The sequence below is a fragment of the Macrobrachium rosenbergii genome, chromosome 12 (assembly GCF_040412425.1).
Source record: "Macrobrachium rosenbergii isolate ZJJX-2024 chromosome 12, ASM4041242v1, whole genome shotgun sequence".
NCBI lineage: Eukaryota > Metazoa > Arthropoda > Malacostraca > Decapoda > Palaemonidae > Macrobrachium > Macrobrachium rosenbergii.
The window spans coordinates 3,295,009-3,312,333 of NC_089752.1; the positions used below are offsets into that span (position 1 = coordinate 3,295,009).

Genomic DNA, 17,325 nt, shown 5'->3' on the forward strand with positions numbered 1-17,325 from the left:
CTGAAATGAAACTGAATATTAATTCATTATTTATTTTATATACAATGGTGTAGGGATGAATAAGATGACGTCTTTTGTCCTGAAAAGAAAATTTCTTTCTCACTGAACTCCTTACAGCTAGAGATGTTTGAAAACTAGTCACAGAGCGTTTGAAACTATACAGAAATTCTTTCTGAACCTCTATTTTGAAACTATACAAAATCTCTTCATAACCCTATGCTAGAGCGTCTGAAACTTTGAACCTACAGCTAAAGCATTTAAAACTATACAAAACCTGTCATCTATCCCCTCTACAAAAGGTTTGAAACTATACTGGAACCCTCTGCAGCCAGAAGCTGTACACAAAATTGAGAAACTACACAAAATATCTCCCACTGAACCCTCTACAGCCAGAGCGTTTGAAACTATACAAAAATGTCTAGCATATGAAACTATACAAAATCTGAATCCCTCTACAGCTAGAGCGTTTGAAACTATGCAAAATACAAGTTAAATTTGAAAGATAAAAATCTCTTCCATCTAACCCTCTACAACTAGAGCGTAAACTACACCAAAATCTCTTCCACTGAGCTAGAGCGTTTGAAACTGTGACGGAATATTCGGCAAACAGCACCACATAAAGGCGAGGAAAACTGTCTTATGTTTTCCTTTGGTGGGAAATAACCCCTCATTGGCTGTAATGATGTACAGCCGCGATTGGTCCTTATCCTTAAGATCATTTAATATGTTACTAAGACAAAGATTTGCTCTGAGGGTTCCTGCGAATGGAATGTGCCGAAGAGGCTACCAGAATGGCATTTTTATGTAAATCGTTCTTTATAGAAATGGCTTTGAGGGTTTTAATACATGACTTATTTCATTTAACTTGTTATTCAGGGTATTTTTCTGAAATGAAACTGAATATTAATTCATTATTTATTCTTTACTGAACCATCTTGTCCTGAAAAGAAAATTTCAGAACCTAGCTAGATCGTTTGAAACTATACAAAAATCAACCCTTTAGAGCATTTGATACAAACCCTGTCATCTATCCATCTACAGCTAGAGCATTTGGAACTATACAGAAATGAACCTCTACAGCTAGAGCGTTTGAAACTATACAAAATATTATTTCAAAAACTTGAACCCTCTACAGCTAGAGCATTTAAAACTATACAAATTCCGTCATCATCCTACAGCTAGAGCCAAAAATTTCTTTCACTGAACCCTCAGCCAGAGTGTTTGAAACTATACAAAAATCACAAAAGCGTCTGAAACTATACAAAACTTCTTCATTGAACCATACAGCTGAAAGTATACAAAAATTCCTCCATCTAATCCAGCTTTGAAACTACAATAAAAATATTCCTTCCACTGAACCTCTACAGCTAGAGCGTTTGAAACTATGCAAAAAATCTTTCATAAACCTCTAAGAGCGTGAAACTTACAAAAACTATTTAACCTCTACAACTAGAGCATATGAAACTATACAAAATCTGTCATCTATCCTCTACAGCTAGAGCGTTTGAAACTATGTAATTTCATTGAACCTAAAAATCTCTTCTTCCACTAACCCTCTACACAGCTAGAGCGTTTGAAAACTACACAAATCTCTTCCACTGAACCTGCTAGAGCGTTTGAAACTACCAAATTCGGATTTGAACAGTCACAAACAGCGCCACATAAAGGCGAGGGAATACACTGTCTTATGTGGTGTTGCTTATGGGAAATACCTGCCTCTCATTACTGTAATGATGTACAGCCGTGATTGGTCATTATCCTGGTGACGTCATACAACCATTCCATATTTGAATATGTTAGAGCCAATTAGAAGACAAAGATTTCCGGCTCTGAGGGTTCCTGCGATTTATGGAATGCTGTTCGGAGAGGCTACCAGAATGGCATTTTATGTAAAATCGTTCTTTATAGAAATGGGGTTTGAGGGTTTTAACATGATTGTTATTTCATTGAACTTGTACATATATTCAGTTAGGTGTTTTTCTGAAATAAAATTGAATATTAATTCATTATTTATTTTTTATATACAATGGTGTAGGATGAATAAGATGACATCTTTGTCCTGAAAAAGAAAATTTCTTTCACTGAACCTTTTACAGCTGTGAGCGTTTGAAACTATACAAATTCTTCCTCATCTAACCCCTCTAGAGCTAGAGCATTTGAAACTATACAAAACCTAATCATCTATCCCTCTACAGGTAGAACGTTTGAAAGTATACAGAAATTCATCTAACCTCTACAACTAGAGCGTTTGAAACTACACCAAAATCTCTTTCACTGAACCCCCATAGCTAGAGTTGTTTGAAACTACCAAACTCGTGATTTGAATATCTGGCAAACAGCACCACATAAAGGCGAGGAATTACACTGTTCCATGGTTTTCCTCATGTCGGGAAATACCTGCTCCTCCTCATTGGCAATGATGTACAGCTGCGATTGGTCCTTATCCTTGGTGACGTCATACAACCATTCCATTTGAATATGTTAGAGCCAATAGAAGACAAAGATTTCCCGCTCTGAGGGTTCCTTCGATTTATGGAATACTGTTCGAAGAGGCTACCAGAATGGCATTTTTATGTAAAAATCAGTTCTTTTATAGAAATGTGTTTTGAGGGTTTAATATGATTGTTATTTCATTTAACTTGTACAGATATTATTCAGTTAGGTATTTTTCTGAAATGAAATTGAATATTAATTCATTTATTTATTTTTATATTCAATGGTGTAGATGAATAAGATGATTGCCTGTCTTGGAAAAGAAAATTTCTCTCACTGAACCCCTTTGCAGCTAGAGCGTTTGAAACTATACAAAATTCTCTCTCATCTAACCTCTAGAGCTAGAGCATTTGGAACTATACAAAAATCCTTGTCATCTATCCTCTACAGCCAGTGTTTGAAACTATAAGAAAAAATCTCTTCTATATAACCCCTCATGCTAGAGCGTCTGGAAATTATTCAAAACTTCTTCTCATTGAACTCTAGAGCTAGAGCATTTAAAATCATACAAAAACCTGTCATCTATCCTCTGGTTAGCCAGAGCTGTTTGAAACTATACAAAAATTTCTTTCACGGAACCCCATACTAGATGTTTGAAATTTATATGTAACTACTTCATAACCTCTATGCTAGACATCTAAACACAAAACTTCTTTCATTGAACTCATACAGAGTGTTTGAAAGTATACAAGTGGAATCTCTTCCATCTAATCCACTACAACTAGAGCGTTTGAAACTACACAAAAATCTCTTCCACTGAACCCTCTACAGCTAGAGCGTTTGAAACTATGCAAAAAAATCTTTCATAAAACCCTCTAGGCTAGAGCGTCTGAAACTATACAAAAACTTCTTTCATTTAACCCTCTACAACTAGAGCATATGAAACTATACAAAAATCTGTCACCTATCCCTCTACAGCTAGAGCGTTTGAAACTATGCAAAAATTTCTTTCATTGAACCCTCTACAGTTAGAGCATTTGAAAGTATACAAAAAATCTCTTCCATCTAACCCTCTACAGCTAGAGCGTTTGAAACTACACCAAAATCTCTTCCACTGAACCCTCTACAGCTAGAGCGTTTGAAACTACCAAATTCGTGATTTGAATATTCGGCAAACAGCGCCACATAAAGGCGAGGAATACACCCATCTTATGGTGTTGCTTTGGCGGGAAATACCTGCCCTCTCATTGGCTGTAATGATATACAGCCGCGATTGGTCATTATCCTTGGTGACGTCATACAACCATTCCATATTTGAATATGTTAGAGCCAATTAGAAGACAAAGATTTCCCGCTCTGAGGGTTCCTGCGATTTATGGAATGCTGTTCGAAGAGGCTACCAGAATGGCATTTTTATGTAAAATCGTTCTTATATAGAAATGGGGGTTTGAGGGTTTTAATATGATTGTTATTTCATTGAACTTGTACATATATTCAGTTAGGTGTTTTTCTGAAATAAAATTGAATATTAATTCATTATTTATTTTATATATACAATGGTGTAGGATGAATAAGATGACGTCTTTGTCCTGAAAAGAAAATTTCTTTCACTGAACCCTTTACAGCTAGAGCGTTTGAAACTATACAAAATTCTCTCTCATCTAACCCTCTAGAGCTAGAGCATTTGAAACTATACAAAAACCTGTCATCTATCCCTCTACAGGTAGAACGTTTGAAAGTATACAAAAAATCTCCCATCTAACCCTCTACAACTAGAGCGTTTGAAACTACACAAAAATCTCTTTCACTGAACCCTCTACAGCTAGAGCGTTTGAAACTACCAAATTCGTGATTTGAATATTCGGCAAACAGCACCACATAAAGGCGAGGAATACACTCGTCTTATGGTTTTCCTTTGTCGGGAAATACCTGCCCTCTCATTGGCTGTAATGATGTACAGCTGCGATTGGTCATTATCCTTGGTGACGTCATACAACCATTCCATATTTGAATATGTTAGAGCCAATTAGAAGACAAAGATTTCCCGCTCTGAGGGTTCCTGCGATTTATGGAATGCTGTTCGAAGAGGTTACCAGAATGGCATTTTTATGTAAAATCGTTCTTTTATAGAAATGGGGTTTTGAGGGTTTTAATATGATTGTTATTTCATTTAACTTGTACAGATATTCAGTTAGGTATTTTTCTGAAATGAAATTGAATATTAATTCATTATTTATTTTATATATACAATGGTGTAGGATGAATAAGATGACGTCTTTGTCTTGAAAAGAAAATTTCTCTCACTGAACCCTTTACAGCTAGAGCGTTTGAAACTATACAAAATTCTCTCTCATCTAACCCTCTAGAGCTAGAGCATTTGAAACTATACAAAAACTTGTCATCTATCCCTCTACGGCTAGAGCGTTTGGAACTATACAAAAATTTTTTTCATTGAACCCTCTACAGCTAGAGCATTTAAAACTATACAAAAACCTGTCATCTATCCCTCTATGCTAGAGCGTTTGAAACTATACAAAAATTTCTTTCACTGAACCCTCTACAGCTAGAGCGTTTGAATCTATACAAAAATTTCTTTCACTGAACCCTCTACAGCTAGAGCGTTTGAAACTATACAAAATTCTCTTTCATCTAACCCTCTACAGCTAGAGCATTTGAAACTAAACAAAAAATCTGTCATCTAAACCTCTACAGCTAGAGCGTTTGAAACTATAAATAAATTTCTTCATTGAACCCTCTACAGCTAGAGCGGTTGAAACTATACAAAAATTTCTTTCACTGAACCCTCTACAGCTAGAGCATTTGAAACTATACAAAATTTTCTTTCATTGAACCCTCTACAGCTAGAGCGTTTGAAACTACGAAGATTTTCTTTCATCTAACCCTCTACAGCTACAGCATTTGAAACTATACAAAAATCTCTTTCACTGAACCCTCTACAGCTAGAGCGTTTGAAAGTATACAAAAAATCTCTTCCATCTAACCCTCTACAACTAGAGCGTTTGAAACTACACAAAAATTTCTTTCACTGAACCCTCTACAGCTAGAGCGTTTGAAACTACCAAATTCGTGATTTGAATATTCAGCAAACAGCACCACATAAAGGCGAGGAATACCCTCATCTTATGGTCTTGCTTTGGCGGGAAATACCTGCCCTCTCATTGGCTGTAATGATGTACAGCTGCGATTGGTCATTATCCTTGGTGACGTCATATAACCACTCCATATTTGAATATGTTACAGCCAATTAGAAGACAAAGATTTCCCGCTCTGGAGGGTTTCTGCACCGTATGGAATGTTGTCTGAAGAGGCTACCAGAATGGCAGCTTTATGTAAAATCGTTCTTTGTTAGAAATGGGGTTTTGGAGGGTTTTAATAAGGGATTGTTATTTCATTTAACTTGTACAGATATTCAGTTAATGCTTAAATGAAATTGAATATTAAATCATTATTCATTTTATATATACTAAAGGGTGTAGGATGAATAAGATGATTGCCTTGTCCTGAAAAGAAAATTTCACTGGAACCTCATAGCCAGAGCGTCGAAACTATGCAAAATTCTCTCTCATCCAACTCTCTAGAGCTAGAGCACGAAACTATACAAAACCTGTCATCTATCCCTCTAGCCAGAGCGTCTGAAACTATACAAAAACATTCTATTGAACCCTCTACAGCTAGAGCATTTAAAACCTTGCAAAACCTGTCATCTATCCTCTACAGCGCCAGAGTGTTTGAATCTATAAAAATTTCTTTCACTGACCCCCTCTACAGCTAGAGCATTTGAACCTATACAAAATTCTCTTTCATCTAACCATCTACAGCTAGAGCACTTGAAACTAAACAAAAAATCTGTCATCTAAACCTCTACAGCTAGAGCGTTTCAAACTATAAAAAATTTCTTTATTGAACCCTCTACAGCTAGAGCGTTTGAAACTAAGAAGATTTTCTTTCATCTAACCCTCTACAGCTAGAGCGTTTGAAACTATGCAAAAATTTCTTCATTGACCTCTACAAAGCTAGAGAGCGTTTTGATATACAAAAATCTCTTCCATCTAACCTCTACAACTAAGCGTTTGAAACTATATAAAATTCTCTTTCATCAGACCTCTACAGCTAGAGCGTTTGAAACTATACAAAAAATCTCTTCCATCTAACCCTCTACAGCTAGAGCGTTTGAAAGTATACAAAAAATCTCTTCCATCTAACCCTCTACAGCTAGAGCGTTTGAAACTATACAAAAATTTCTTTCATTGAACCCTCTACAGCTAGAGCGTTTGAAAGTATACAAAAAATCTCTTCCATCTAACCCTCTACAACTAGAGCGTTTGAAACTATACAAAATTCTCTTTCATCGAACCCTCTACAGCTAGAACGTTTGAAAGTATACAAAAAATCTCTTCCATCTAACCTCTACAATTAGATGTTTGAAACTATACAAAAATTCTCTTTCATCAACCATCTACAGCTAGAGTTATGTTTAGTATACAAAAATCTCTTCCATATAACCTCTACCCAGCTAGAGCGTTTGAAACTATACAAAAATCTTCCATCTAACCTCTACAACTAGAGTGTTTTAAAACTATACAAAAATTTCTTTCATTGAACCTCTATAGCTAGAACGTTTATATAAATCTCTTCCATCTAACCCTCTACAGCTGAGCATTTTATGAAAGTACAAAATCTTCTTCCATCTAACCACTCTACAACTAGGAGCGTTTGAGCTATACAAAAATCTCTTTCACTGAACCCTCTAGCTAGAGCGTTTGAAACTACAAAATCTCTCTTCACTGAACCTCTACAGCTAGAGCGTTTGAAACTATACAAAAAATCTCTTTCTACTGAACCCTCTACAGCTAGAGCGTTTGAGAAATAATACAAAAAAATCTTCCATCTAACCCTCTACAACTAGAGCGTTTGAGGAAACTACACAAAATCTTTCAATAACCCCCTACAGCTAGAGCGTTTGAAACTTTTCAAATTCGTGATTTGAGCATTCGGCAAACAGCACCACATAAAGGCGAGGAATACCCTCATCTTTATGGACTTTGCTTTGGCGGGAAACACCTGCCCTCTCATTGGATTGTAATGATGTACAGCCGCGATTGGTCATTATCTCCAGGATGACGTCATAAACCATTCCATATTTGAATATGTTTGAGCCAATTAGAATAAAGATTTCCGCCAGAGTTCCTGCGATTTATGGAATGCTGTTCGAAGAGGCTACCGGAATGGCATTTTTTATGTAAATTGTTCTTTTATCAGAATAGGGATTTGAGGTTTGTCATTTCATTTAACTAGTACAGATATTCAGTTCAGGATTTTCTGGAAATGAATTGAATAATTTAATATTTGTTACATTTTATGTATGCAATGGTGTAGGATGAATAAGATGACGTCTTTGTCCTGAAAAGAAATCATATCCGAGTTCTTTCGAGTTTTTCTTAGGTCTTTCAAATATTTATTTACCCTGATGATATATATATATATATATATATATATATATATATATATATATATATATATATAATATATCGTTCTTTTATAGATGGTTTTTAAACGGATTTGAATTAATTAAGATTTCATGAAACTTGTACAGATATTTATTCAAGTGTTTTTAATGGCATTATATTGATTACTCATTCATTACTTACGTTTTATACTGAAAACGGTGTAGGATGAATCTTTATGATGACGTCTTTATCCTTCCGAGGAAACAACGGAGTTCGACTGAGATTTCTTGCTGTTGCTTCAAGGGATCTTCAAATTCAAGTCAGATCTCTATACATATTTACCCTGGTGATTTTTACATGTATATTTAATCTTAATATATGTATATATATATTATGTATATATGTATATATATATATACATATATTAAGATTATACCGAAAGTTTAATAATTATTAAACGATAAATATTTGTCTTCTCTTGAAGATTTCCGTTTGCTAAAATACCTCCAATCTTTTTTTTTTAATGAGATGACTCATATCAATTATATCTTAATTTAGGTGGCCAAAGCAAAGTAGTTCACACCAGGCTTCTTGTGCCCTATCACACTTTACCATACTTACCAGACGGCTTTGGGTAATGACGTGTGCTGTAAACAAACCATCCCCCCAATTATGCAGACGTCATCTCGGAATGTAATGTATTTCGTTGACTGATTTTGTTTTCAAATGAACTTACTATATTTTAGGTTAAAATACTTCAATTAAAAGTCTATATTGCATGATATTACATTTTAATTGCTTAAAAGCAGTTAATATAGGTTTGCCACCACTTTTACCAAGATGTATTTATTCATTAAAATAAACGATTGTAAAAAGGAACCCACCTAATTTATATATCATGATTTATGTGTGTTGTTCTTCCTTGTCTTACATTAAATACTTTAGATTTATGAATAAATATTTTAAAATTAAACAAAATACAAAGCTATCATCCCTAAAACAAGAACATCACGTGATATCTAAATATTTTTTGGATTAGAATGCGAACTATGACCACCATTCCATGACGTCAACAACTAAAATAATAAACGATAGATTTGATAATAAGGTGAACTACGACTAATTAGAGTTCAAGGTGATACAGCCAATGAAAAAACAGGTTTAAAGAACCTGCAAGAATGGTGGCAAATGGCCTTTTAAACGCTCTAGGTACTGAAGGCACTTGTATAAAGTTGTTCGATATAATTCGACTGAGAATGCAGGAAACTTGTACAGGGATTTGTTCACGTGTTTTTATGGAATTAGTTTGATTATTCAATCATTATTTGCGTTTTTTACACTTCTCTCCTCAGTGTAGGATGAATCTTTATGAAGACATCCTAATCCTGACAAGTAGGTACAGAACAGTGTTCGTCTGTGGTTTCTTGCTGTTGTTTAAAGGGGCTAAATTAGCTCTGATACTTACTCTATCCTGTGAGTTTTTATACCTGTATATAGTTTTATATATATATATATATATATATATATATATATATATATATATAGTATATATATAATATATATATATATATATATATATATATATATATATATATATATATATATATATATATATATATATATATATATATATATATATATATATATATATATATATATTATATATATATATATACATATGTTATATATATATATTATACATAGTATATATATATACATATGTACCTAAGAAGCCTTACACACACACACACACATATTATATTATTACATATATATATATATATATATATATATATAAATTATATATATTATTCATTGGTATACCCAGGAAGAATCATATTCTTAAAAATCCTACAATTTTATTCATGAAATAAATGTCTTTTTGTGCTTTGTTAGACAGATAAAACGAGGTCCACACCAGACGACTTACTCCCTATCACAAGTTACCACATTTCCTAGATGGCTTTGGGTAATTACGCGTGTCGGCATCAATCATTTCCTGTGGCACCCACGGGGATGCATAAAGCCTCGATGAACTCACGCCACCACTTTCTGTCCTGGGTTCTCCTTAAGGTCCCTCAACACTCGTCTCCTGCTTCCCGCCTCATCGTCCTCAACCACGTCTCCTTTGGCCTACCTCTGCCTCTTCTACCAAGGGCAACCCACCTCGGTGTATCTCGTACTAGTCCCTGTCTTCTATACATATGGCCTAGCCACTTCCAGTGCGAGAACCTAACATACTCATCCACCCGCTGCACCCCAGTTACTTCCCTAATTCTGTTATTTGATATCTTATCCCTCCAATTAATTCCTAATATTCTTCTGAGAGCCTTATTTTCAAATACTAAGAATTTATTATCCGAAGTCACAGTACGGTACCATGACTCATGCCCATAAATCAAAATATTCCTAACCATTACCTAATAAATTTTGATTTTTGCATGCACAGAAAAATTGCTATAATTCCAAATATTTTTAAGCATTCCCATTGCCTGGTGAGCCTTTTTTAGTCTTTCCAGAAATTCTGTGCTCAGAGAACCATCCTTATCTAAATAAGTACCCAAATATTTAAGCTTATCCACTTGCTTTACAACCAAGCCTTCGATTAGACAATCCTGTGCATTTTCAATATTCATATTCGTGGTTTCAGTTTTTCCACTAGACAATCCAACACTGCAATATTTTCTGGTCCCTCGCAGATCAAAACCATATCATCAGCATAATCCTGGTCAAGAAGTCTCTCATTTTCTCCCCAGAGTATACCTGAATCCGTTTCTCTTTTAACCCTTCTCATAACGTTATCTACAACCAATACAAACAACAGAGGAGACAGAATGCCACCCCTGAATCACACCAGACTTAACTTCAAATGGATCACTAATCGCCCATCAATCATCACTTTACAAGATGCCCCTCATGCATGTTCATGATAACTGTCTACAAACTTTTATGGTTTTCCATATAATGCCTCATGATTTTTCCTATAGTATGTATGTCTCTGAAATACTATCAAGGTCTTTCAAAAAAAAAAAAAAAAACTTAATGGCGTTTTCATTTCATTAGCTTGCCGCATTAAATGCCTAATTTTATGTAAACAAACCATCACCATCCTAAGATTTTTGTCTTTTGGTTTGTCAGTGTGCAGAGGTCCACACTAGGGCATTCCCCGCATCAAGCCCTTCCACACGTTTTACAGGACACTGTAAAGAAACAGGTGGTGGGTGGTGTATTTTTATGCCAAGCCTTTCTGCTTTACTTCAGCCTTCTTTTTCTTTTATTTGCCTCTTTGTTATTAGGTAAAATGGGGATAAGTAATGACTCTCATTTCGTTGTATATGTAAAAAGAAGAAATGTAACCGAATAGTCGAAAAAAGAACAACAAAAACAAGAACCAAATAAGTCGATAAAAACAGAACGAAAACTTTACCTATAGTGACAGCGTTTGAAAATAAAAATTCCCGGATTGAGACAGTTTGCAGAGAGCATCGCATTAAGGAGATATACACCTTCATCTTGTACTTTTTCAGACATCTGAACTAGCCTAGGCTAATCCTTAAACCTAACCTTACTTAGGTTGCTTAGACATGTGAACTAGCCTAGGCTAATCCTTACACCTAACCTTACTTAGATTGCTGTGACCTCACCTAGAGGGGGAGGGGAGCTATAAAAAATTGATTTCAGGAATATCTAAATTAAACATTAAAGAGGGAATCAAGAAAAAATAAAAAAGCGAAATGAAATTTTATAAGAAAAGTCACTTTATATCTTACAGGTAGTATTCCGAATGACGAGCAGTGGATATTTGTGATGATGAAATCCTCCAATCGACAAATAGTGTAGAAAAAAGTTTAGTTTATCATAAAACTTCAGAACTGGTACTTACTTGGATGGCCAATTTTACAGCATAGAGTAAATTTTGTTATGACCAAATTTCATGTGAACCCTGTCACAAAGCACCTCTCCCCCACAGTTTTTAAAATGAACCATGTTGTGGCACCTAGAATGCCTAATTACTTGGTCTCAGGAATTTTAAACTCTGCCAATCCTGTGCCCAAACGACCTAGGTCATGCCCTAGGCTTGGTGTTTTTTCAACCGGTTAGAATGAATCAAAACGACAGGATTCATATAACTACACTCCAATCCTGATTCACCCGTTATTTCCCTTTTCTACCTCTTCATTACAAACACAGGACATGAATAATTTTCATTTTTCCAACATATGAGGACTTCTGTGTCCTAGTAAATCATATGTACCTCCACATGCTTATCTGTAAACTCTATAGTGTTGAAGCGGTACATGAAAGGTGTCTGGTATAAAATACTGGATGTTTCTAGAAATAATCTAACCTGTTTATCAGCAAGAGCTGCTCTACACCACCTGCAGATGACTTATCGGCCGGACATAATACAGTACGACCCGGCCTAGCACTTCCTTGATCAACTTAATCAACTGATGGCTGAAAAAACAGTCGCACCCACTGGTTTCTCTGAGTGGTTACAACTAGGTAAACGGTTCATTTGTTGTTTCTGATAAGTTAGTATGGTATTGAGTAAGGATTTTGACCTACTATCAAGAAGGGTAGCCTGGGTAGTGCACATGTTTGAACAAAAACTGCCCACCCACTGTTCTACCACATCTTTATTTTCTTTGTTAATCTAGTTCTGGGAGTGCGTCGGCGAAGCCTCCCACCCAGGCTAGATTAGGGCAGAGTTTAAGAGGATGGTTTAGTTAAAACGTATCCCTGCTGAAATGTGTGTTTATTCCATCAGCCTACTGCGCTTCCTGAGATATTAGCTTGGGCAGATGCATGTCGACCTATATGAGCCTTACATACATACACATAATATATATATATATATATATATATATATATATATATATATATATATATATATATATATATATATATAAATGTATGTATATTATATATACATACATATATATATGTGTGTGTGTGTGTATGTGTCTGTGTGACTCACATCGGGACCTAACCCCGGTCTTTTAGATGAGAGGTCAGGTCGTTACCAATTGAGCCACACAAGCCATAAAAGAAGTTGGAACCTAAGTACTCCTTTTACCCTGAGGTCTTTTCCTCTGATCAGGCTGCCGCCTAACATACATGCGATTATTTATAGCAGGTGTAAAAGTTATGGGAGACATGGATGAGTAGTTCCAATCCCTAATAATAGCCAATAATAATAATAATAATAATAATAATAATAATAATAATAATAATAATAATCAGGGATAATCACTAAGTCACTTGATTTTCGTTAAAGTTTAGGATCAACTGATTTCTAAAAACCATAAAATTTTCTGTAAACTGTAAAATAACACTTATGCAATGTCTAGTTTTAAGGACAAGATCATTAGTTTTACTTAGGAGAGAGTCGAGAAGTGCAGAAAAAAATGAAGGAAAGTAATCGGTAGAGGAGGCTGGCAGAGAATACGAAGTCAGGAACACTATACTCGGAAGCAGGAAGTCTATTCACAGGTAAAGAATTCAGTAAAATATCATGATGAATCTCACTGCATTCTTTTAAAAGTATTATTTAGTCCTAAATAACGTTCTCTCTCACCCCCCTTTCTCTCTTTCTGACTCTATGTAATACGAAAACCATGAAAAGAAACTCGCCTGTTCTCGGGAACCACATGGACACTTATGGAAGAAGAGTCCTCTCACACTGCTCTTCGTGAAGAAACACAAATCGAAATTGTCAGAGTATCCCAAGCTCTTGTTAATTACAATTTAACAAACAGAGATATTCAAAAGCAAGTCAAATCGACTCTAAACTAGTGGTACCGAAGATCTAACACTCAGAAATAATGGCAACGAAGTGACAAAACTGTTCTATAAGTGCTACATGCACTAAAGTTATTGCTAGTATGAAGCAGCCCTTAAAAAGGTCATTAAGGCCAATGACACCACCACCTTCGACGATGAAAATTTTTCCTTTATCACCTATTATAAAAAACACTGAACTCATGGCCATAAAAGTCTATCTGTTCCTCTCGAAGATATAAAGAGACAGAATCTCATATACAGTTCAAGAGCCAGAATAGAGGATTTAACTCATTCATATGAAGACCAGCCGGCCTTCCTAAAGTCTATATCGCCATCTCCTGGGAGGTGCAGTATCTAAGCACTTCATTAAAAACAATAAAATAACTTGCACCGCCTTCGATGCTGCCACCGACCACATCTCTTACAGGCTCTCTATTATTGGATAATTACAACCGACGGTGAACACCAGGGATGAAGTTCTCACCTTTCCCCCTGTAGGGGCCCACGTGGACCCACAAGCCATCCATCTTACCTGGCCGGCTGATCGTCTCAAAACCAGCACCTCTACGCGCCTAGCATACGCTTATACAAGAAACACAACAGATGTCACGTATCCTTTGTACATATATTATCACTCATATTAACGTTAAATGTATCATTCTTAGCACAAGCATTACAATGTCAGCACTCCAGCTATATGCACCAAAACTTCATTCGTGTCTTGTATATTGATTTATGTGCATCTTTCCATCATCCAACAAATACAAATGATTGTACTCTGACCTCTGTTTTGTTCGCCTCGTGTCAGGCACTACATTTCCGCTCTGTTCGTTGTTTGAGTAAATTAGTAAGTTTGTAGACGCAGCCTCTTACTCACGCCTTCGCTACACCCCCGTCACTTGCAGAAATAGCAGAATAGCTCCCTCCACGACGCAGTACCTGATAAGGGCAATACATCTTGTGTCTCCTTCCCAGAAGTCGCATGCTAGGAAACGGTTTACTGGCCCCTGTCTTAGTTAATGATACATAGACCTACACTAGTATCTCACCCACATACAACATAACCACATCTTTCGTTTGCAAATTATTGTAAGGTGAAGATAAGAAGAGGTATAAGCTAATCAAAACGCCTTGTTCGATAAATAAATGAAATATGGGTTGGTTATAATATCCCGTCCCTCCGGCTACAGCACTCACACATGCATACATAAGCAAACACGCTCTCTCTCTCTCTCTCTCTCTCTCTCTCCAAGAAATAGAATAGGGCTTGATACCTGCGCCATCTAGAGGGCTTGTAGTGAACACATTCCTCTATTTCTCTTCATCCTTTTGTCGTACTATTTTGCGCATAATCATTCATCTATCAGCGTTTTGCTTCTGGTTTCTAACCTTCTTTACAATGATCGTACTTCCTCTCCAAATGTATATTTTTCTCGAGCGATTCTGCTTAATTATTTCTGTTCTTTCTTGTCATTCTCCAGCAGTTTGGCTTGTACATTCATTTACTCTTGGAAGGGCTCTTTGAACAATGGAAAACCATGTCCTGACGATTCATTCCTGTAATCGGGATTAAAACTAAGGACTCCTGCATAGTGTGTATTTTAAGAATCCGATTCTGATATGACCTAAAGGAAAGCCGGATAATGATGCTATTCCATGCTTTCAGAAGCAAAGCATTAATGCTGCCAGCATCGACTCTATTCGATATAAGTAGGATCTGTTTCATCGAAAGCTAAATCACCCGAATAAATCCTTTCTTTAACGACAACTTTCATCCTCCCTCTGTCATTCTGTTCTCCAACTTTTCAAGCATGCACCCTTCTCTCTCCCTCTCTCTCTCTGTCTCTGTTTGTCTGTCTCTCTCAGCATGACTGGCTGTGGAATTTGGTGAGAAATTCCTTCAGCATTATTATTTACCCCTGTGATCCCTCTTACCTACCTTTCCTCACTGCTTTCCTATGCTGCTGAAAATTCCTGCCAACTCAACTAGGAGAGAGATTTCAGTTTTGCTCACCCTTCCAAAGGATTTTCTGCCTGATCTCAAATCATTCCCGCTCATCGTCATGGAAGCAGCATTTTCGTTCGAAATTAGCAGTCTGACCAAATGAACTTTTAGACGCACTAACCTTTCCATTCTTAGATCCTTTGTTTGTATAAGGTTTATTTGAGAATCTCGAAGTGCGTATTATGCAAAATAGTGTTATCTCTTCACTGATACATTTCGATGCCAAACAGTATTGCTCCTCGATACTGTTTCTGGATGGAAATATCTGAAAATAGGACGAAAAGGTTAGCTAAATCGAAAACTTATACACAGAATATAATTAACAAAAATCCACAAGTAACAAAACAGAATTTCTCCCTAAATTTCACTGTAAAGAGAAGTATAATTATAGACAACATTAAGTCTTGCAAATAATGCAATGCATTCTTTTAAATAAATATAATCAGTATACACAAACCACACAATGAAGAGCGATATATAGATGACAACATACAAAGAAAAGAAGTCATATTTCTTCGGAAGAGACTTTCTTCCGATTTATCTTCCTCATATTCCTTCTTGATGCAAAGACATCAAACAAACGCGAGATTAAAAGGGTCTTGGTGCTTGCGACCGAGTCACGTCTTGAGAGCTTTCTCGAAAGGGGTTTGTAATGATCTCAAACCAGGAAGTGTGACGAGAAGGTGTCTGCCTAAGTGCTGTCGCAAGCTGTGTAGGAGAAGTTGCGCTAAATCGTTATAGACACACAGTCAGAATAAAACATCCTCTTGGCGTTAAATTATAGTAGATACACAGGAAAAAATCATGTTGTCAGAAGGAAAGGAAGACAACCTGGATAATCAAAACTGATAAGAGAGGACAGACATATTCATAGGATAAAGAAAGGCTGACTGAGTGTGGTCCACATACAGAATAACTGATCAAAGCTGACAACAAAGTCATTGAGAAAGAGACATATTTTGAAATGAATAAAGTTTCAAGGTAAAAAAAAAATAAAAAAATTCAGGGAAATCAATTACAGTTAGAGAAATGCGGATATACTTAGAAAGATAAAAAAAAGCAGGAAATATGGTTAAAAATAAAAGGAGGAAAAATACAGGCGACGTAAAGGGAAACAAATCCATTAGGAAAATACCTTCCTGGAAATAAATGATGACTTTTGATAACGGATTTGTTTAAATTTGATAATTCAAGTCGAAAAGAACCTTTCAGCTAGTTCATGGCACAAATGGCTGGAGGTAAAAAAAAGTAGTACCGTTTCCGATAGCGTTATTTCCTGGCTTTTCGTTATGCAAAATCTTAAAAAAAATGCTAGTAACCATATCAGTACCATTGTGTCATGATACTAACAATAGCACAAGACAGGTGGGTAGTTCATAAAACAAGAGATGTCGGTCTCTTCCACGAGTATTGTGATATAAGACATGTTTGAAGAGAGAAGAAAATTGTACGGGAGGGACCAATCAGCTTAAGAAGCTCTATGCATCTTGGTAACGCCACAAGAAACCTTACAAAGCCAAAGGAGAGTCAGGTTCAAAAGGTCAGAGCAGATTTGATAAGAACACTTACGCACACACACACACACATGTGCGCGTATAACGCAACATGCATCCATCAATACCGTATTCTAGT

The 17,325-nt window shown here is 35.9% G+C and overlaps 1 long non-coding RNA gene across 2 annotated transcripts in view; it reads right to left on the reverse strand.

Moving 5' to 3' along the window:
• Positions 1 to 14,557: 14,557 nt before the first annotated feature.
• LOC136844196 (uncharacterized) overlaps positions 14,558 to 17,325 on the reverse strand; it is a 430,674-nt gene continuing 427,906 nt past the window's right edge. The window contains exon 4 of one of the 2 annotated variants that reach the window (XR_010854756.1): positions 14,558 to 15,958. This is a non-coding gene — a long non-coding RNA (uncharacterized lncRNA). The remainder of the gene's footprint in view (positions 15,959 to 17,325) is intronic. The other variant, XR_010854757.1, reaches the window with a different exon arrangement.